This window comes from Schistocerca cancellata, chromosome 6 (genome assembly GCF_023864275.1).
Source record: "Schistocerca cancellata isolate TAMUIC-IGC-003103 chromosome 6, iqSchCanc2.1, whole genome shotgun sequence".
In the NCBI taxonomy this organism is placed as follows: domain Eukaryota; kingdom Metazoa; phylum Arthropoda; class Insecta; order Orthoptera; family Acrididae; genus Schistocerca; species Schistocerca cancellata.
This window is the reverse complement of record NC_064631.1, coordinates 712392369-712415560: the sequence shown is the minus strand read 5'-3', so window position 1 is coordinate 712415560 and position 23192 is coordinate 712392369. Positions and strand designations below refer to the sequence as shown.

The following is a 23192-nucleotide window of genomic DNA, read 5'->3' as shown; positions in this document are numbered from 1 at the left end:
TGTTTGTTCTGCTGCGTCTCGTATTGAGGTTGCAATTTCTTCCCATTTGTGACTTTTGATTTTATCTGTCTTTTCCTTGTAGTCGTCTAAGACTTGCTGATTGAGCATTAAGTCCTGTACTCTGTATTTGGCTATTTTTGTTTCGTCACTCTTGTGACTTCTTTCTGGTGTTAATTTCATCTTAATTTTGGTCAGATAATGGTCAGAATCAAAGTTGGCCCCTTTCACCACCTGTACATCTTGAATGTCCCTTGAATTATCATAACTTATTGCCACGTGATCAATCTGGAACTCGCCAAGTAATTTGTTCGGTGATTTCCATGTTGTTTGTTTTTTGGGATTCTTCTGGAATTTAGTTGTCATAATGTTCAATTTGAATTTCTCACAAAACTCTACTAATCTCTGGCCATTCATGTTAGTTTTAGTGTGTGCTGTAAACCTCCCTGTGCTTTTTGATAATTCGTTTCTTCCAATTTGTGCATTAAAGTCTCCTAACAGAATTGTAGTGTGTTGCTCAGGGATCTTCCCTATTGTTTCTTCCAGTTCCTCCCAAAATGTCTGCACTTTCTCTGGATTTTGTTGGTTGTCTTTATTTATTGGTGCATGGGCATTTATAAGTGTGTACTTTTTATTTTTATTTCTGAATGTTATCAATGATATTCTTGGTGATTTAGATTTAAATTCTAGTACCTTAGTAGAAAATGAGTTATGTATCACAAATGCTGTGCCATATACCCGAAGACCTTTTGTATTCTTTACTATCTGTGCTGGTTTCCCTTTATAAATCCTGTACTGGTCTGCCTGTACTGTATCCTCATCTGGGTATCTTGTTTCTTGTATAGCCAGAACTTTTAGTTTGTGTTCATCCATTAGTTTTGTCAGTTCTTTTTGTTTACCTGTTCTCAGCATTGAGTTCACGTTCAGTGTTCCTATGAACGTTTGATGTCTGTTCCTATGTTTAGCGTTAGGGATCCTAGGACCCTCCGACTGGTCTGTTGCGCAATGATGCTGGGCCCCCGGATCCGAATGCCCAGCTTCGGTGGTATTACCACCACGGGGAGGAAACTTTCTCATTGCACCTTCCATTTAGACATAATGTTATAAACAACGCACAGTGCATCAGGTCGTTAATACATTTCTCAACTGTGAACTATGAACAAATGATGTATACTATTTTCCAACAATTATTGATTCATAAACGTAAATATTATGTGCCAAAAGTTTCGCTAAATGTTAATATGTAACAACAATTTCACAGTAAGAAAATAAAAAATAAGCCACTGAAGATGGCACAAAAAGTGCTGAAACATGTGTGGGTAAAACGAAAGTGAAAAGGTGTCACGCAAAAGGCGGAATTCCTCGTCCTATTTTCATAGCGAGCACGGACATAAGAAGAAGAACTGCAGCAGCACAAGATGATTATTCGAGAGACATGTCTGGGAAGAGTGCGTCCAAAAGATCAGCAGAACTGACTTGAAAGAGAGTTGGGGGAGGACGTTGATTGATGCCCTCCGCCTCGGCTTGGAGCGGCACACACACGCCCAGCGCCTGCGCTCCACGGCCGCCCGCGTCCCCGAGGCTAGCGTGATGGACGCGGCGGGCTGCTCCGACCGGAAGCGGAAACTGGGGAGTGGGCGGCGGCGCCGGAACTGCGGGGGTGTCGCATCGCAGCTTCCTCGCAGCGCGGTCGCTGCCGCCGGCCTCCCGCCTCCCGCCAGATGACACCAGCCAGCGTCAGCCACTGTGCGGCTCTCCCTAGACCCCGGCGACCAACCGACCGTTTACTGAGGCTCCGGGGTAGGGGCGCGTGGCCGCAAGCCACCACTCGACAGAGAAAATAGGCACGATTTTATCACACTAGCTATGAGCAGAGCCTTGGCACTTCCTCTAATCTGTCTTAACACAATGGCTGGAGTAATTTAGCTCACAATTCCACACCTTGATGTATGTTCTGTGTAGCTGAACTCAATGTCGTGTAAAATCACTCCGTTGCCGATTCCTCAGCACAACGCACTTGAACATTGTGATGCTTCCCGTCCTTGTTGGCGTAATTTTGACAGCTGAACCGTCGCACATACTAAGTTCCCGCTAACTTTGCTTGCAATGATCATGATAAGACAGTTGAGCATGAAGTAAACATCGCTAAGGTCGTTTCTTGTTATCACTGTCATCAGTCGTACATGTTTCAGGAACCAGGTTGGTCAAGACTCTCAGACTTCGCTTGTTACTGTGCGGAAGCTGTTGAAAAGCCACGTGACTTAGGCGCATGTATTTCTTATGCTCAGCGGTCAGAAGAAGCAATAAGAATGGTATTTAACGTTTTGTTAAGCGCCTACTGGTTTTGAAATAAGCTTATGGCTTTAGATCCTTAGCTAGACGCTCAGTCATTACGCTGTTCCCGGAACGTATTTTCAATAGCATCATCAATGGAGTCATTTCGGTACGTGGTGTTTATCAGTTTCCAAGTCACTGCCATTGTGGATTTATTTCATTTACACTTCCCCGAAGCAAATTAATGATCCAAGCGACTGATTACCATAGTGGAATCTAGGCTTATGTGTACTTCCGTACCTGTATACCTCAACTCACCGCACGGTGTATGGTAGGGAATACGTAGTGTATCAGAGAATCTCTCCTCTCCCAACCCCACACCTCCCTCACCGCTCCGCTTTCTTATTCTAATCGGGGATTTATGACAGGGGTCAACTACCATTCTACGAACCAAAAACTGGTGCATTTCATAACACTTCGACAGGAGCGTTTCCTTTTGTTTTCTCCATCCGCTCAAGGTTAATGCTGGGGTGATATTTAAAAGATAGCGATAGCCGATTTCCTTCCCGATCCGTGCTCCATCTCGACTGGCCCTGTTATCGACCGGAAATTATACCTCCCTTTCCTCCCGAAGAAAACAAAGAGAGGATTATATACAGAGTAAAACGTGCAAATCCAATGTCTTCTGGCAAACGGGTCACATACTTACGGTTTCAAAGAAGATACCAGGTGATAAAGTCGCCCAGTTCTTTCAGAAGATGCCGATGTCGGGACCGCTCTACCCGAATGTCAGTCACGCTGATACGAAAAACTGATTACTAAACAGGTCAGATAGTCTAGAATCAGATTTTCACTCTGCAGCGGAGTGTGCGTTGATATGAAACTTTCCTGGCAGATTAAAACTGTGTGCCGGACCGAGACGCGAACTCGGGATCTTTGGCTTTCGCGGGCAAGTGCTCTACCGTCTGAGCTACCCAAGCACGACTCACGCCCCGTCCTCACATCTTTACTTCCGCCAGTACCTCGTCTCCTACCTTCCAAACTTTTCAGAAGTTCTCCTGCGAACCTTACAGGACTAGCACTCCTGAAAGAACACAGTTTTAATCTGCCAGGAAAGTTTCATATCAGCGCACACTCCGCTGCAGAGTGCAATATCTCATTCTGGAAACAACCCCCAGGCTGTGGCTAAGCCATGTCTGCGCAATATCCTTTCTTTCAGTAGTGCTAGTCCTGCGAGTTTCGCAGGAGAGCTTCTGTAAAGTTTGGAAGGTAGGAGACGGGATACTCGCGGAAGTAAAGCTGAGAGGACGGGGCGTGAGTCGTGCTTGGGTAGCTTAGATGGTCCAATGGGCACTAAATTGCCGGCACGGTAGCTCAGCGTGATCGGTCAGAGGGTTAGCAGCCCTCTGTAATAAAAAAACTGAGTTACTCGATCAACAAGGAACTTAAAAGGATGTCTTACGACGTCCGCCCCGAGCAGATGCAACGAACGAAAGCGAACAAAATGAGATTAAAAAAAAAAAAAAAAAAAAAGATGGTAGAGCACTTGCCTGCGAAAGGCAAAGGTGCAGAGTTCGCGTCTCGGTCCGGCACACAGTTTTAATCTGCCAGGAAAGTTTCAGATCAGATAGTCCCTTGTGACGAACATCGAACTGAATAGCTCCTCTGCATTGCAGTCCGTCACAAGCAGTGAAAAATGCCATTACATTGCAGATCGCGATGGCAGGTTGCTCTAGGTTTGAGATCAGCTGTCGTTCTCTGCCATGTACGTTATAATAAGTTACGCAACCAGAACGCGTATCACAAAAGGGCAAAACTTTTGTCCTCTGACAACGCGAACCGGCTAAACCTCGGGATGCTACTGCGCGCTAGGAGCGATCTCGTGTTGTTCGGACGCTCGCGTTATCGGCGAGTTAGAGCGCCGCGGCGGCAGGGTCGTAACTCTTAGCGGCCATGCGCCAAAGAACTCTTTTCTTCGAACCGATAACCACTACGAGCCGACATCCGATGGGCACTAATTGGGGGGAGGGGATGGGGGGCAGATACCGCTCGGACGCCGCAGATGTGCACGAGGAACTTGGCGTGAGGCCGGTGTGTGTGTGTGTGTGTGTGTGTGTGTGTGTGTGTGTGCCAGCCGCACGGAGGCCGCTAGAGCTGCCGGCAGATGATTCACACAGTCCGGGGCCCTCCGAGGCCGGCGTCCTTGCCAAGGTGAGCGACAGCCGTGACCTCTTCCGGCCGTCCGTCTACCTTGCAGCGCTTTAAAAGGATCGCGCGCTGTGTCTTTAGTCAGCAGGTAGAGAACGATAGGACACTGACCGAACCGCAAGTATTTTTGGGTTTTGTTTTGTATACCCATTTCGTCTACATCTACATCTACACGATGACTCTGCAATTCACATTTAAGTGCTTGGCAGAGGGTTCACAATCATACTATCTCCCTACCATTCCACTCCCGAACAGCGCGCGGAAAAAACGAACACCTAAACCTTTCTGTTCGAGCTCTGATTTCTCTTATTTTATTTTGATGATCATTCCTACCTATGTAGGTTGGGCTCAACAAAATATTTTCGCATTCGGAAGAGAAAGTTGGTGACAAATTTCGTAAATAGATCTCGCCGCGACGAAAAACGTCTTTGCTTTAATGACTTCCATCCCAGCTCGCGTACCATACCTGCCACACTCTCCCCCTTATTACGTGATAATACAGAACGAGCTGCCCTGCGCTACTGCGCAAAACTGACTACTCGAGATCAGTTTACGAGGTGCCGGGGCAAGCAGTGTCTTTAACACTAAATTCTTCTCGAATCTCCATATGTAAATGATGCTCTAAGACCCCCCTATTCTAACTCCGACCTTTGCTGTTGCACATGGATTAAACAATATACGCGAACTGACTGTAATCAACCCTGCAAGTGGAGTAGAAAAGAGTTTGGCACCTGCAATAATTTAATTTGATAAATAAGTTAATTAAAGGAAGGTTTCATTAACGTAGTGAGAAATGATGGGTTGCTCTACCGATTAACAGAATGAAAGTTCTGTCCAAAATAACAATATGATTTATTAAGACTAAACACAAAATAATAAACAAAAACACATGAAACATTTATAATACATCAAACTGGCTCAAATTGGATACTCAAACAAACGCTATGAAGGTGAAGTTGTCCCTAAACTAGATTGTGAGGTTTAAGACGAAGTGGTATGTAAAGCCAATTCCTTGCCACTCAAATCTTAAGAGAGACACACAGCTAACCCAACATTAATTGCTGCTACTCAAGACAGAACAAAGTTAGAAAAAGACGAACAGGCGCGCTCTGCTGAGCTCTGATTATCACCTAGGAAAATCCCTATCTGCCGGTGCTGCGGACATACATTACCAAACTGTCTTAACTGCCAGAACACGATCTGGCGTACCGGAGGCGATGGCTGGTTGCTTCGACGTCCTCGACCGAAAGGCGAGAGCCGACTACCTAGAGCACCCGTACAGGCCGAACACACAACATTCCCGCTCTCACGACAGTGGCCGTGGTTAAACGTTCCAATCAGCAACTCGAAAACCGGCGGAAAATTCCACTCTATTGCCGGAGCACTACCATTCCACCAATGAAGATTCTTGGCGCAAATTTCTGCGCCGATTTTGCTACGTCACGGAGCTATGCCCTGAGCAAGCCAATCACAGTTACTATTTTGCAGAAAGCGCGGGAATTTTCCCGCCACAACTGCTTGGGTACAGGAGTCATTCCCACGCCTCGCTGGTAGCCCGCCAGAAAGTGTTTTCGCTAAGTTTCTGCGAAGTAACGGAACCTCTAGCCCAGCCGCTACTTCAGACCCCTCCGGGCGTGTCTTTTGACAATGTCGGCGTCTGCAAAGCATTCACTCGACTTCCTCACACCCATCGGCTTAACGCTTTCCAGATCAGCAGAGACCGCCTGTCACCGGACCACCCGGGTGACGAGAGACGCTGCGTGGGAAGTCCGCGTGTGAAGGAATAGCGACTTTTCACTGCATGCAATTAGAGAGGAAAATCGTAAGATAGAAATATGAGAGGGGGCTCATGGCACCTCTCAAGTTCATTATCCTTCTCTGTTCTCAGCGAGCTCGCAATGAGGCAGTTGAGAAGACTGCTGGAGGGGATCTCTGCTTCCGGCATTCACCATGCAACCAAGAGAAACCTCCCTAAACCTTGGTCGCGATTGGGCGATTGGAGCTACTTGTGATATGTTGTGGGAAAATACGTCCCAGGCACAAACATGAAAGCTTACTCTCTCTCTCTCTCTCTCTCTCTCTCTCTCTCTCTCCCCCTTTGTGTGTGTGTGTGTGTGTGTGTGTGTGTGTGTGTAACGGAGTATACTCGATGACCTGCTCGACATGTAATGCATCGTACGTGAGTTTCCTTGGACGCCAAGCCGCCAGTGTGTCGTGTTAGTGTCAGCGGTCGTGCCAAGGTGGATACACCGGTTGCCATTACATCACTGAAGTTATGAACCGCCAGAAGTGGCGAGTACTTGTATGGGCTACCAGCCGGCTATGCCGCGCTTACAATAGAGTCAGAAGTCTCTGTAAACTGAAGCAGCAAATCGGTACCGAGATCTGGTGATGGTCGTCGCCAACCGAAACCGGTAGTCTAAGGACCTAACAATTTTGTGATCATAGAAAGATATACAGGGTGTTCCAAAATTCACCGGTATATTTGAAACGGCAATAAAAACTAAACGAGCAGCGATAGAAATACACCGTTTGTTGCAATATGCTTGGGACAACAGTACATTTTCAGGCGGACAAACTTTCGAAATTACAGTAGTTACAATTTTCAACAACAGATGGCGCTACAAGTGATGTGAAAGATATAGAAGACAACACAGTCTGTGGGTGCGCCATTCTGTACGTCGTCTTTCTGCTGTAAGCGTGTGCTGTTCACAACGTGCAAGTGCGCTGTGGACAACATGGTTTATTCCTTAGAACAGAGGATTTTTCTGGTGTTGGAATTCCACCGCCTAGAACACAGTGTTGTTGCAACAAGACGAAGTTTTCAACGGAGGTTTAATGTAACCGAAGGACCGAAAAGCGATACAATAGAGGATCTGTTTGAAAAATTTCAACGGACTGGGAACGTGACGGACGAACGTGCTGGAAAGGTAGGGCGACCGCGTACGGCAACCACAGAGGGCAACGCGCAGCTAGTGCAGCAGGTGATCCGACAGCGGCCTCGGGTTTCCGTTCGCCGTGTTGCAGCTGCGGTCCAAATGACGCCAACGTCCACGTATCGTCTCATGCGCCAGAGTTTACACCTCTATCTGTACAAAATTCAAATGCGGCAACCCCTCAGCGCCGCTACCATTGCTGCACGAGAGACATTCGCTAACGATATAGTGCACAGGATTCATGACGGCGATATGCACGTGGGCAGCATTTGGTTTACTGACGAAGCTTATTTTTAACTGGACGGCTTCGTCAATAAACAGAACTGGCGTATATGGGGAACGGAAAAGCCCCATGTTGCTGTCCCATCGTCCCTGCATCCTCAAAAAGTACTGGTCTGGGCCGCCATTTCTTCCAAAGGAATCATTGGCCCATTTTTCAGATCCGAAACGATTACTGCATCACGCTATCTGGACATTCTTCGTTAATTTGTGGCGGTACAAACTGCCTTAGACGACACTGCGAACACCTCGTGGTTTATGCAAGATGGTGCCCGGCCACATCGGACGGCCGACGTCTTTAATTTCCTGAATGAATATTTCGATGATCGTGTGATTGCTTTGGGCTATCCGAAACATACAGGAGGCGGCGTGGATTGGCCTCCCTATTCGCCAGACATGAACCCCTGTGACGTCTTTCTGTGGGGACACTTGAAAGACCAGGTGTACCGCCAGAATCCAGAAACAATTGAACAGCTGAAGCAGTACATCTCATCTGCATGTGAAGCCATTGCGCCAGACACGTTGTCAAAGGTTTCGGGTAATTACATTCAGAGACTACGCCATATTATTGCTACGCATGGTGGATATGTGGAAAATATCGTACTATAGAGTTTGCCAGACCGCAGCGCCATCTGTTGTTGACAATTGTAACTACTGTAATTTCGAAAGTTTGTCCGCCTGAAAATGTACTGTTGTCCCAAGCACATTGGAACAAACGGTGTATTTCTATCGCTGCTCGTTTAGTTTGTACTGCCGTTTCAAATATACCGGTCATTTTTGAAACACCCTGTAAAAGAAATTTATTTTGCACTTTTTCCGTCACTGTTCTGTTAGCGACCGTGTCGCGGCTCGTGAAGTAATGCGAACTGGTAGCTTGGAATGTCGCCATCAACGCTGTACAAGCTGAACCATTAAATGTATCTTTACATCTGAAGGCACTCGACAGTTGCTTTAACTCAGCCGCTGAAGAATTACTGGAGCCATGAATCAAAGTACACTTTTTTGGAATGTTTGAGTAAGCGGATCGAGATGAAGAGAGGATAATCGTGTCAGGTGGACCTCCGCATAATTGGCAGGTGAGGAGGCAGCCACGGCGGCGTTCAGTGCGGGCAGTGGCGGAATGCTTGGCGACAGGCCGCCCGCCCGTCACCTGCGGCCTAATGAAGTCGTTTCGCACCCGAGGCCGGTGCCGTGGCGGGCCGTGTTACGTAGGCGGTGACGCGCCGAGCTGGCCGGCCGCTGCCGCTGCCGCCACCCACCTCCCGCCGCGCCCTGGAGCTGGGGCGCGTGTCACTGCTCGCTGCGGAATCTCCCCCTCCCGGCAGACCTCATAAAACAAGCCTGACTTGTGCGCGCGACGCGCACCTGTACGTAGCCCGTGCGTCTCGCACAACCGCCGCATTCTGAGCACCTCATTCGCCGCCAGGCCGCTACTCGCCTGCGTGACCGCAGCGCCGGCTCTCTTAATGGCACAGTACCACGCAGTGGCGACGCTTTCCAATTTGTTCACCCCGTATTCGATATACACTGAAGAGCCAAATAAACTGGTATACGAGGGCAGTTCAATAAGTAATGCAACACATTTTTTTTTCTGAAACAGGGGTTGTTTTATTCAGCATTGAAATACACCAGGTTATTCCCCAATCTTTTAGCTACACAACACTATTTTTCAACGTAATCTCCATTCAATGCTACGGCCTTACGCCACCTTGAAATGACGGCCTGTATGCCTGCACGGTACCATTCCACTGGTCGATGTCGGAGCCAACGTCGTACTGCATCAATAACTTCTTCATCATCCGCGTAGTGCCTCCCACGGATTGCGTCCTTCATTGGGCCAAACATATGGAAATCCGACGGTGCGAGATCGGGGCTGTAGGGTGCATGAGGAAGAACAGTCCACTGAAGTTTTGTGAGCTCCTCTCGCGTGCGAAGACTTGTGTGAGGTCTTGCGTTGTCATGAAGAAGGAGAAGTTCGTTCAGATTTTTGTGCCTACGAACACGCTGAAGTCGTTTCTTCAATTTATGAAGAGTAGCACAATACACTTCAGAGTTGAGCGTTTGACCATGGGGAAGGACATCGAACAGGATAACCCCTTCAGCGTCCCAGAAGACTGTAACCGTGACTTTACCGGCTGAGGGTATGTCTTTAAACTTTTTCTCGGTAGGGGAGTGGGTGTGGCGCCACTCCATTGATTGCCGTTTTGTTTCAGGTTCGAAGTGATGAACCCATGTTTCATCGCCTGTAACAATCTTTGACAAGAAATTGTCACCCTCAGCCACATGACGAGCAAGCAATTCCGCACAGATGGTTCTCCTTTGCTCTTTATGGTGTTCGGTTAGACAACGAGGGACCCAGCGGGAACAAACCTTTGAATATCCCAACTGGTGAACAATTATGACAGCACTACCAACAGAGATGTCAAGTTGAGCACTGAGTTGTTTGATGGTGATCCGTCGATCATCTCGAACGAGTGTGTTCGCACGCTCCGCCATTGCAGGAGTCACAGCTGTGCACGGCCGGCCCGCACGCGGGAGATCAGACAGTCTTGCTTGACCTTGCGGCGATGATGACACACGCTTTGCCCAACGACTCACCGTGCTTTTGTCCACTGCCAGATCACCGTAGACATTCTGCAAGCGCCTATGAATATCTGAGATGCCCTGGTTTTCCGCCAAAAGAAACTCGATCACTGCCCGTTGTTTGCAACGCACATCCGTTACAGACGCCATTTTAACAGCTCCGTACAGCGCTGCCACCTGTCGGAAGTCAATGAAACTATACGAGACGAAGCGGGAATGTTTGAAAATATTCCACAAGAAACTTCCGGTTTTTTCAACCAAAATTGGCCGAGAAAAAAATGTGTTGCATTACTTATTGAACTGCCCTCGTACTTGCCTAATATAGTGCACGGCCCTCGCGAGCATACAGAAGTGCCGCTACACGACGCAGCACGGACTCGACAAATGTCTGAAGTGGTGCTGCAGGGAATTGACACCATCGACCGTGCAGGGCTGTCGGTAAATCCGTACGAGTAACATGGGTGGAGATCTCTCCTAAAGAGCACGATACAAGGCATCCCACATATGCTCAATAACGTTCATGTCTGGTGAGTTTGGTGACCAGTGCAAGTGTTTCAACGCAGAAGACGTTTTCTGGAGCCACTCTGTAGCAATTCTGGACGTGTGGGGTGTCGAATTGTCTTGCTGGAATTGCCCAAGTCCGTCGGAATGCACAATCGGCGTGATGGTTCAAATGGCTCTGAGCACTATGGGACTCAACATCTGAGGTCATAAGTCCCTTAGAACTTAGAACTACTTAAACCTAACTAACCTAAGGACATCACACACATCCATGCCCGAGGCAGGATTCGAACCTGCGACCGTAGTGGTCGCGCGGTTCCACACTGTAGCGCCTAGAAACGCTCGGCCACCTCGGCCGGCTCTCATAAAAACAATTCTAGTATATTTAGCCAAAAAAAAATCAAAGTAAAACCACCTGCACCATATTCTATATTAAACCCTGAAACCAATTAACACTCACGTGGACTGATAAGGGAAGGAAGGAGGTGGATCTGCGCAGAATGACTGAGGAAAAGAACTTATGGAACCCACTGCCAGGAAAAAGGGGCAGCATGATAGGAGATCTGGTGAGATATGAGGGAATAAATTCCATGGTATTATAAGTAGCTGCAGAGGGTAAAAACTGTAGAGGAAGACAGAGATTGGGATATATCCAGCAAATAACTGAGGACGCAGGTTGCAGTTGCTCCTCTGACATGAAAAGCTTGTCACGAGAGAGAAATTCATGGCGGGCCGCATCAAACCAGAGGACTAATGAGGGGAAAAAAAAGAAAAGAAAAGCATTCGAACCGACTACGTACGGTTTCCCATCGCACCTCTGCGCCCCATTCCTGGGGGATCTCTCGGTGTACGCCTACGGCTCTTGTCTTGTTCGGTCAGTACCAGTAGATGAAGTCCGGCTTGGCCGGAGTGCGCGAGCGTTGGAATGCCCCGGTCAGCAGCAGGGCACGCGCCTGCTGACGTCACGGCAATTTAGAGGCAGGAAGGCGGCGTCCGCCGTCCACCCACGGCGCAGGCTCCGCGGGCCGCCGCTAGAGGCGCTTCCGCGCTCCTTGATTGATGATTCGGCGTTTCAGAACGCTCCGCATTAACTACCGGAGCTGATTTCTCTCCAAGAGCAGCCTATCACAAAATTACTGCTCCCGCGGTTGTTATTTAGTAATGGACAAGAGACTTTGACGAATATGGATAGCACCACGACTTCCGCTGTACTTGGGGAAGTTTGACAATGCCGCTTCTGGACGTAATACAGCGCTATGTTTGTCTGTGGGAGAGAAAACCACCAGAGGACTACGTCACGATTCTAATACTGCGTCTAAATCGTAAGGCAGCACGATACGATGTTCAAATTGCTCTTGTTTATCTTTTTCTACGACTTATCTTAGAAGAAAGATTACGGAAAGGCAAACCTACGTTTGTAGCATTTATAGACTTAGAGAAACCTTTTGACAATGTTGACTGCAATACTCTCTTTCAAATTCTAAAGGTGGCAGGGGTAAAATACTGGGAGCGAAAGGCTATTTACAATTTGTACAGAAACCAGAAGGCAGTTATAAAAGCCGAGGGGCATGAAAGGGAAGCAGTGGTTGGGAAGAGAGTGTGACAGGGTTGTAGCTTCTCCCCGATGTTATTCAATCTGTATATTGAGCAAGCAGTAAAGGAAACAAGAGAAAAATTCGGAGTAGGTATTAAAATCCATGGAGAAGAAATAAAAACTTTGAGGTTCACCGATGACATTGTAATTCTGTCAGAGACAGCAAAGGACTTGGAAGAACAGTTGAACGGAATGGACAGTGTCTTGAAAGGAGGATATAAGATGAACATCAACAAAAGCAAAACGAGGATAATGGAATGTAGTCGAATTAAGTCGGGTGACGCTGAGGGAATTAGATTAGGAAATGAGACATTTAAAGTAGTAAAGGAGTTTTGCTATTTGGGGAGAAAAATAACTGATGATGGTCGAAGTAGAGAGTATATAAAATGTAGAATGGCAATGGCAAGGAAAGAGTTTCTGAAGAAGAGAAATTTGTTAACATCGAGTATAGATTTAAGTGTCCGGAAATCGTTTCTGAAAGTATTTGTATGGAGGGTAGCCATGTATGAAAGTGAAACATGGACGATAAATAGTTTGGACAAGAAGAGAATAGAAGCTTTCGAAATGTGGTGCTACAGAAGAATGCTGAAGATTAGATGGGTAGATGACATAACTAATGAGGAGGTATTGAAAAGAATTGGGAAGAAGAGGAGTTTGTGGCACAAATTGACAAGAAGAAGGGACCGGTTGGTAGGGCATGTTCTGGGGCATCAAGGGATCACAAATTTAGTATTGGGGGGCAGCGTCGAGGGTAAAAATCGTAGAGCGAGACCAAGAGATGAATACACTAAGCAGATTCAGAAGGATGTAGGTTGCAGTAGGTACTGGGAGATGAAGAAGCTTGCACAGGATAGGGTAGCATGGAGAGCTGCATCAAACCAGTCTCAGGACTGAAGACCACAACAACAAGGGGCAACCAAATGAAGACTAAACACCCGCCACAACGCCACCCTACAATGTTTCCATTCAAAAGTAATCACCAGACGCGTTAAGACATTTATCCACTGGGAGACGTCCACACATGTCTTTCTTCCGGTAGCCAAAGTTGTGGGAATCGCCCTCTGAAAGTTCCGGTCTGTACGGAGAATGTTGCAGAGTTTATCATCTAAATCGCTGAAGTGCAGCCTTTGTCCGTTTGTCAGTGTGGGGGCGGGAGTTACTGTGCAACAGGATGCTTCCTCTCTTCGCCGAGCGTCGAACCGCAGTCAGTGCGCACCGCTATGAAGGCACTTTGCAGACACTGCGATGTGTCATAAAGTCAAAACGCCCAGGAATGCCACTGGACGGACTCATCCTGTTGCATAATAACGTTTGGCGACGTATGACAGAATGATAGAATAGTCTTTCCTGTTTGGCACCCTCTCAGGGAACCAGACATGGCATTTTAAGTGACATCGGTAATGTTTTATACCATTGGTCTTAAATGTTGTTTTTTTACCTTACTTATCACAAACAAATGATACCGTTGCTATTAATATATTCACACTAGTTTCTCTGATAAGCACGAATACGATTTTTTCTATTTCTGTGTCGACAGGCTTGAGAAATCAGCGAACAAGTGAGTAATGGTATGAACTTTTACCGATAGCTATTGAGGAACTCGTCTTCAGGGCTAGTTTTGTCTTCAGCTAGCAACTCGTCTTCAGAGATAGTTTTGTCTTCAGCTAGCATTTGTCGCTCGTATAGTTATTCTTCCGATGTAAACGGTCGTAAGTTCAGTTCACAGTCGTTTGTAACAATATTTACACCTAGTTTTCTAGACGGCCACTTTAACCGAGCGGTTCTAGGCGCTTCAATCCCGACGGTGAGCTGCCGAGTTGCCGTCAGGCTACGGCACACAGGATGGTTCCAGAAACACAGCGGTCGTAAGACTGGCTGCTACCAGATGACAACGAGGAAGGAAAGAACGGCAACATGACCGCAACGCCAGTGGCCGCTAACGCCGGAAATAATGCCTGCGGGGGTGGACGGCGGTTTCCAGGGTGTGGCCGGTTATTGGGCGTGGTCGCTAGGTGCAGCGGTGGACGTCGAGGGGTGGGGGCGCCAGGGAGGGTCCTCAGGCGTGCATCAGAGGCCCGTGACTCACGCCGCAAACATTATGGTGATGAATGGGTGCCGCCCTGAAACATAAGAAGAGCGCCCGCTAGGGGCGTGGGCCGTGGACTACACCGCCCCACAGCGGGGATCACAGACCGCGCGCGCGCCATTAATGAATTAAGGGGAACGTTGGGCTGACACCGCTAACAGTCCCGCAAAGAAACAGCTTTCAGTTAACAAAATTAATATGGCGTTGATAAGCGGATCAGCTTAAAATCTAAATACACTACAGGCCATTAAAATTGCTACACCAAGAAGAAATGCAGATGATAAACGGATATTCATTGGACAAATATATTATACTAGAACTGACATGTGATTACATTTTCACGCAATTTGGGTGCATAGATCCTGAGAAATCAGAACCCAGAACAACCACCTCTGGCCGTAATAACGGCCTTGACACGCCTGGGCATTGAGTCAAACAGAGCTTGGATGGCGTATACACGTACAGCTGCCCATGGAGCTTCAACATGATACCACAGTTCATCAAGAGTAGTGACTGGCGTATTGTGACTAGCGAGTTCCTCGGCCACCATTGACCAGACGTTTTCAGTTGGTGAGAGATCTGGAGAATGTGCTGGCCAGGGCAGCAGTCGAACATTTTCTCTATCCAGAAAGGCCCGTACAGGATCTGCAACATGCGGTCGTGCATAATCCTGCAGAAATGTAGGGTTTCGTAGGGATCGAGTGAAGGGTAGAGCCACGGGTCGTAACACATCTGAAATGTTACGTCCACTGTTCAAAGTGCCGTCAATGCGAACAAGAGGTGACCGAGACGTGTAACCAATGGCACCCCATACCATCACGCTGGGTGATACGCCAGTATGGCAATGACGAATACACGCTTCCAATGAGCGTTCATGTGCGCCAAACACGGATGCGACCATCATGATGCTGTAAACAGAACCTGGAATCATCCGAAAAAATGACGTTTTGCCATTCGTGCAGCCAGGTTCGTCGTTGAGTACATCATCGCAGGCTCTCCTGTCTGTGATGCAGCGTCAAGGGTAACCGCAGCCATGGTCTCCGAGCTGATAGTCCGTGCTGCTGCAAACGTCGTCCAACTGTTCATGCAGATGGTTGTTGTCTTGCAAACGTCCCCATCTGTTGACTCTGGGATCGAGACGTGGCTGCACGATCCGTTACAGCCATGCGGATAAGATGCCTGTCATCTCGACTGCTAGTGATACAAGGCCGTTGGTACCCAGCACGGCGTTCCGTTTTACCTTCCTGAACCCACCGATTCCATATTCTGCTAACAGTCATTGGATCTCGACCAACGCGAACAGCAATGTCGCGATACGATAAACCGCGTTCACGATAGGCTACAATCAGACCTTTATCAAAGTCGGAAACGTGATGGTGTGCATTTCGCCTCCTTACACGAGGCATCACAACAACGTTTTACCAGGCAACGCCGGTCAACTGGTGTTTGTGTATGAGAAATCTGTTGGAAACTTTCTTCATGTCAGCACGTTGTAGGTGTCGCCACTGGCGCCAACCTTGTGTGAATGCTCTGAAAAGCTAATAATTTGCATATCAGAGCATCTCCTTCCTGTCGGTTAAATTTCGCGTCTGTAGCACGTCATCTTCGTGGCGTAGCAATTTTAATGGCCAGTAGTGTACTACCGCGTATCAAGCGAGTTCACAAACCATTTCCAGAATCCAAAGGTGCTTTATTGGTGCACAAATGGTACTTAGCATCAGGCCATTAGAAAAAGGGTAGCGGGTCTCAAACTCGGTTGGTCGCATGTAATATTTTAAAATATCTATATGTTTCTCTCACCTTGTATGTCATGTTTATTTGATTTTTACTTTACGTAGCCCGCCGAAAGCAACTAATATTCTGCAACTTTCGATCCTTGCGATATGTTAATGTGAGAATTTACCAAATATTCAATTGACAAAGTTAATACCATAAACTATACTTTAACGAGTGCAGAAAAACCAGGAGACATAATTCTCCTCAAATACACACACGCACATGCGCTCACGATTCAAGATATACAAGTACTGAGAAAGAGAAGGCATATGGAGAAAGAGAGAGATTAACTAGCCATTTTTCAGCTGCTATGTCATCATCAGCCACAGAAATGAATACGTCCCTGATGATAGCCTGGCAGCTGAAAATCGGTTAGTTGAATGACAGGTATTGTAGAATATTACAGAAGTGTCGTGTATTTATCATTCATGATGTATAAAATATTCTACGAAGAACCAACTGCACAGTCGTCGCAATATCCGTTTGTTTTTATAATGCAGCTACACAGATGTTAATCCAGTGAGTATAGTTACCTGCCTCCAGCTGACGGGGCAGGACTGACCACTGCAGTTTGCGATGCGGCGGTTTCAAAGGCGGCAATCTGGAAAACACAAGCAATAAGTTTAATTCAGGAGCTAAGAGTAATCTTTTGTAAAGAAATGCGTTTGAGTGAATCAACGCTCCAATTGCCTAATGTGGTAGCGGCAACGTTGTACTTGCACTGAGGTTTTGAGGCAAATTTGCGAGATGAATTCGTTGTTGCAAAGGTTTAACTTCGCAGTACGGATGAATGAAGCGTGTGTGTTAAAGTCAAAGTTTTCATGTGATTATGTGTAAAGATGGAAACGAAGTATAAAAGTTTATGCTGTGCAGAGGCGCAGAAGAGACCGACAAATCTAACATCTTCATGCGAAGTACAGCGCTGCAGTAGGAAACGAGATCTTCACTTCCTAAGAGTCTGCGGACAAATCATTAATTTAGTCCAGAAAGATTGCACACGGTCTGGCGGTCAGAGTTCACATGCAAGTAATCTATGCTTCCCTTTACGACGTACATCGGCAGTAGATATTTATTCCTCCACAGACTATTATCTGTAAACGAACACTTTTTGTAGATGATATGCCTATTTATGACGAAGTGTAACCCGAGGAAAACATTCACGCAAATATGCTGAAAGATTTAGAAAAATGTTTCAGTATCGTGCCAAGATGAAAAACCTCGCTCTTAATGGAGTAAAATATGATAAACTTGTGCACTTCAGAATGGTAAAAATTCACTAACCTACGACTAAAAGGCAATTGAGAAGTTCGCCGAAGTCACTTACGTCGTACAATTATGTGGGACAAAAAGTGAGTCGTAAATATGAACTGGAAGATTTAATCGTGCGTTACGCTCTCTTAGAAGAACACTGAAAACTAGAGAACTGCATGCTAAATTGAACTCGAATAAAACCGGAACCTTCTGTTAAGTTACGATTTAGTCACGACCGGTTTCGCTGCATTAAAGCAGCATCTTCAGGTGCTTGGTAGAGACGCTCCCAACGTACTTAGTGACAGAATCCAACCCCATGAGGAAGGGGAGTCGTCAACAAATAGTAACTGGCAGAGCGTTTGGGCGAACAGTGCCGGACGAGGCACAACAACAGACTTGTCAAAACAGAATGAACATCTGAACAACAGCCGCGCGGAGTGGCAGCGTGGTTTGAGGCACCATGTCACGGATTGCGCGACTCCTCCCGCCAGAGATTCGTTTCCTCCCTCCTGTGTGTGTGTGTGTGTGTGTGTGTGTGTGTGTGTGTGTGTGTGTGTGTGTTCTTAGCGTAAGTTAGTTTAAGTAGTGTGTAAGTTTAGGGACCGATGACCTGAGCAGTTTGGTCCCTTAGAAATTCATACACATCTGAACATTTTTTTTTATTTTTTATTTATTTATTTATTTATTTTTGAACGTCAGATAACGCGATCCCACTCGTAAAGTTAAACCCTGTAGTTGGTTGTCGCGAGGTAAAACACTAGAGGCAGTCAGCTGTTATCTGATGCTCATTCTCCTTTCGTACTAGTTTTTTGCGCCTTAGTTTTTTGCGCCTTAGTTTTTTGCGCCTTATTCCCTGCACTATTCGCCCCAAAGCTCTGATGGTTACTGTAAGTTGACAAATTCACTTTTTCATGCGTTCGGATTCTGTTACTACGACCACTGGGGGCTAATCTATGTGACTCTTCTAAAACACCTGAAGACGCTGCTTTAGCGTAGCGAAACCGCTTGTGAACAAATCATCTCTTAACAGCTCAAATGTGTGTGAATTCCTAAGGGACAAAACTGCTGAGTTCATCGGTCCATAGACTCACACTACTCTAACTTATGCTAAGAACAACACACACACCCATGCCGAAGGGAGGACTCGAACCTCCGGCGGGATGGGGCGCGCAATCCGTGACATGGCGCCTCAAACCGCTCGGCCACTAGCGCGGCACTTAACAGCTGTTTGCGGTAATTTTCAAGTTCAATTTTTACACGATTTTCACCGGCTGCGGCTGCCCGTATTATAAAATTGTGTGTAGAGAAATGCAGTTTTTGTGGGAAAGAGGTTTATCTCACAAAAAGGATTTACTGCTTGTATCACAGCTGGTGGTCCTGCGGTAGCGTTCTCGCTTCCCTCGTACGGCGTCCAGGGTTCGATTCGCGGCGGGGTGAGGGATTTTTCCTGCCTCGAGATGACTGGGTGTTGTTGTGTCGTCTTCATCATCATCGTTCATCCCCATTACGGTCGGAGGAAGGCAATGGCAAACCACCTCCACTAGGACCTTGCCTAGTACGGCGGTGCAAGTATACAAGACAGATATTGGATTGAACAGGTCAAACGGATGCCCCTATTATCTCGCGAAAATCTACTAACTAAATTCCAAGACAGTTAACGGTGAGGGTGCATATCGTCTAGCCTCTATTTGTGACTCGCCTATGGTCTATGAGATATGGAAAATAATGGAAATGAAGTCCCATGCTTCTTTACAGAGCGAAGGGGAAAGATGCGGGAGACGCGCACCGCTTTACTAGGCAAGGTCATCTCGAGGCAGGAAAAATCCCTGACCCCGCCGGGAATCGAACCCGGGACCCCGCGCTCGGGAAGCGAGAACGCTACCGCGAGACCACGAGGGGCAGACCTATGAGATATAGATTAGAGCAATAAGAACTTGCGTGGAAGTAACAACTTGCATACGCAAGAGGAATGCAAACTAAATTCTGAAACTTTCCTGGCAGATTAAAACTGTGTGCTGGACCGAGACTCGAACTCAGGACTTTGCCTTTCTCGGGCAAGTGCTCTACCACTGGTGGAAGTAAAGCTGTGAGGACGGGGCGTGAGTCGTGCTTGGGTAGCTCAGGTGGTAGAGCACTTGCCCGCGAAAGGCAAAGGTCCCGAGTTCGAGTCTGGGTCCGGCACACGGTTTTAATCTGCCAGGAAAGTTTCATATCAGCGCACACTCCGCTGCAGAGTGAAAATCTCATTCTGGAAACCAAATTCTACATAAGTACAGCCGTGTGCGTCACAGTGAATTATATGCTACCAAAATAGGAACACATTAAACATTAGTGACCTCTGAATGATGCTCCACAATGTTATTTGCTTGAAATGGAATACACTTGTGAAAAAGAAACGGGAAAAGGAAAGCGAGGGGGAAAAAAAGGATATGGCAAAAGAAGAGTCTTAAGTAACTTTTGAATAGTGAAGCGAGTGTTTCGTCTTGATAAAAGGTAGAGAATTACAAGCGAAAATATGGAAAAATGAACTAATGATGTTCCTCCTGCATGCTCTGAAACTGATTGAACGAGAGAGTTTTTTTTGCTTCCTGCCTTCACTCAGTGACATTCTCTGGCCAGATCTATGTCCAGGAAGACCTACTCTCATGCATGCTTAGCTTAGCTGTGCCTGGAAGAACTAGCGCACAGCAGCTGCAGAAGGAAGGAATGCGAAGTGCTCCTATCTAATCGCGGCTAGCTTCCTCGCTGCGGTCAATTAGGATGAGCTGCTATTTCCACTGCGAGATAAGCGGCAGCCTGCCTCAGACAACGGCTCTCTCTGGTCCACGCAGCATCGCTGACGACCGACACTCGGCTCTCTTCGCGCAGAGCGCTTGTCTGCGCACACCACGCCTCGCGTGTCCAAAAAACAGACCGACTGCGCGGACAAAATAACACATCAAAATTTGGAGCGCCCTAGAGAGTTTATGCTCGTGGCTAGCATGAACCATTAACGAAAATAGGCTCTGAGCACTATGGGACTTAACATCTATGGTCATCAGTCCCCTAGAACTTAGAACTACTTAAACCTAACTAACCTAAGGACAGCACACAACACCCAGCCATCACGAGGCAGAGAAAATCACTGACCCCGCCGGGAATCGAACCCGGGAACCCGGGCGTGGGAAGCGAGAACGCTACCGCACGACCACGAGATGCGGGCTTAACGAAAATAGCATTTCAAACATTATTTTTATGTTTACACGCGTATTACTCTAAATTTCCTACTCTTAGGTTGCATATCGCGTTTTTTATTCCGTCTGTCAACTGCTTCGATTCCTCCCATGTCAGTTTCGATATATAACGAAAGTTGTTAAACTTGCAGTCCACTTGTCATTGTGCTTGAGGACGCCCAGAGCACGGAAGTCATTAATTTCAATAAACACAGGAGACGAAATTATCGTCACATGTCGTTAATTCCAGTAAACAGGAGAAATGACATTTACCGTCTCGTAGACAAGGAGGAGGAGGAGATGAGTGTTTAACGTCCCGTCGACAACGAGGTCATTAGAGACGGAGCGCAAGCTCGGGTGAGGGAAGGATGGGGAAGGAAATCGGCCGTGCCCTTTCAAAGGAACCATCCCAGCATTTGCCTGAAGCGATTTAGGAAAATCACGGAAAACCTAAATCAGGATGGCCGGAGACGGGATTGAACCGTCGTCCTCCCGAATACGAGTCCAGTGTGCTAACCACTGCGCCACCTCGCTCGGTCTCGTAGACAACGAGGAGGTACTAGGAACTGAGCGCGACAACTCAACCGGAGAAAGATTTAAGTGGCTGTATTAAAACATTCGTGTTTTTATGTAAAACTGCAGAAAAACTTACACGAGGATGACCGACAGACGAAGCAGCGCATACAAGGAGCATAACAGTGCAAACACTCACAGGGTGATTTGCTCGCAAGTGAGTGTCTGAAATATAACTGGCAAAACTGGAAAACATAGCTAGAAAATTTCAAGAGCCAGTATTCTGTGAGAGATCTGGAAAACTCCCTATAGCTATATAACCGTCGTATGAGCTGTGAAAATTACGTGACACTAGTAACAAATCGTTGAGAGGCATATATATAATAATTCTTTTCAAGCACTGTCTGTGAATGAAATGCCTATTTGAACTCCGCCTTCTTCCGGAAATGCGTCTAGTAGTAACGTCCACTGAATTACAGTAATATAAAGCGTTTCAAGGAGACAGAAGTACTCAATTCTGTCAAGTAAATGCACAAAAATCAGTCATCCGATATACTAAGAGCTCCCCTGTTACGGCTTATGACAACTGAACATGATTGGCTGCCCTACGGCGTTTTGTTTTCCGAATCAAACAAAGAAGCAGTGTAACAGCCTTCTGAATTAGAACGTTACTCCCTTACAAACTCCGAAACAAATTACTAACAACTGAAAAAAATCATGTTGAATGATACGCTGTTCCACCACACATTTGTTTATTAAGTACCGATAGAGACATACTTCAATGGTAACAAATGTAATGCGAAGTCCGAAACCTTTCAAGAAAACTCAATTTTTCCCTATCACACTTTTTAGTTGTTATTCCCAACTGATCTTTCGTATCATAATTTGCAGTTCACAATAGCACACAAACTTTTTACTTTTGGAAGACTTGGTAGCACATTGGTTTCCAGCATAGCATGTTATGTCTGATTATGTGTAAGATTGTGTGCAGAGAAAGGGGCTGGAGGGGAGAGAGGTACTTCATTCATTCTGTTGTATCCTGTTTGCCATTATCATTAGCATATTAAAAAGTAGGCTTTCTAATTCACGCAAATCTGATTTGAAACAGCTCGCTTCTGAATACTTCAAGCTGTTCTGTAATACGATATTCGACTTAGGTGACGGAGAAATTAAGGCACCATACCTCTATTAGTCTGGAGCATCGTCGGAAATTTCCCTACTGACAATTCAGTTTTGCTATGCTTTCCTCAAATCACGTAAGGTGAGCACTCAGATGGTTAGTTTGAGAAAGACAAGAACGGCTTGCTTCTCATCCCTGTCCAGTCCGAAGAGTGTGGTGTTTTTGTCCCTAATAGCCTCGTGGTCGATGTTAAACCTTAAACGTTTTGTTCCTTCGCGGCGCAGTAATATATATTATAGAAAATGTATGGTAAACATCATAATTTGTAACGAATATCGAACTCAGCGCACTTGTTCTATCTCATTTCTTATTGTTGCGCTTGCTTCAGCGAAGGTACACAGCGTGAAAGAGTACAGCGAAGCATACACACTTTGCCGACTTGCTCTTAGGTAAGCTGTACCATGGGCTAGGGAGTCGTTCCCCAGGAAGGCAAGTATATTCTGGAAGGTCGCTCACGGGGGGCAGAGTGTCATATCCTGAACAAACATTGCTCATCGCCGTCACCGCAGTTCCTGTTAAGAGCGGTGCGGTGCGGTGCGCTGCCGGCCTTTTCCACAATAAAGTCATCACTGGCGGCGGTGCGTCGGCCGCACACGCAAGCCGCATCCTGTGCTGGAGAACACTGGAGCAGCCGCTTCCTTGTCAACAGAGCGCTTCCCGGTGGGCACGCAACTGCTCCAGCCAGCCAGCTAGCTAGCTACCGCGTCTCGGACTAGTTTCACGACAACACATTTCCACGTCAAGACGGTCACTCTGCAAATCTGATAATTCAGTAGCAATGATAAGTTGGTGGAGTCATACC

The 23192-nt window shown here is 46.8% G+C and overlaps 1 protein-coding gene across 2 annotated transcripts in view; it reads right to left on the bottom strand.

The window, feature by feature from the left end:
- LOC126191402 (uncharacterized) overlaps positions 1 to 23192 on the bottom strand; it is a 460945-nt gene that overhangs the window by 332052 nt on the left and 105701 nt on the right. Inside the window, exon 2 of one of the 2 annotated variants that reach the window (XM_049932267.1) lies at positions 16768 to 16835. The gene's annotated coding sequence lies outside the window, so the exon portion shown is untranslated. The remainder of the gene's footprint in view (positions 1 to 16767; positions 16836 to 23192) is intronic. The other variant, XM_049932268.1, reaches the window with a different exon arrangement.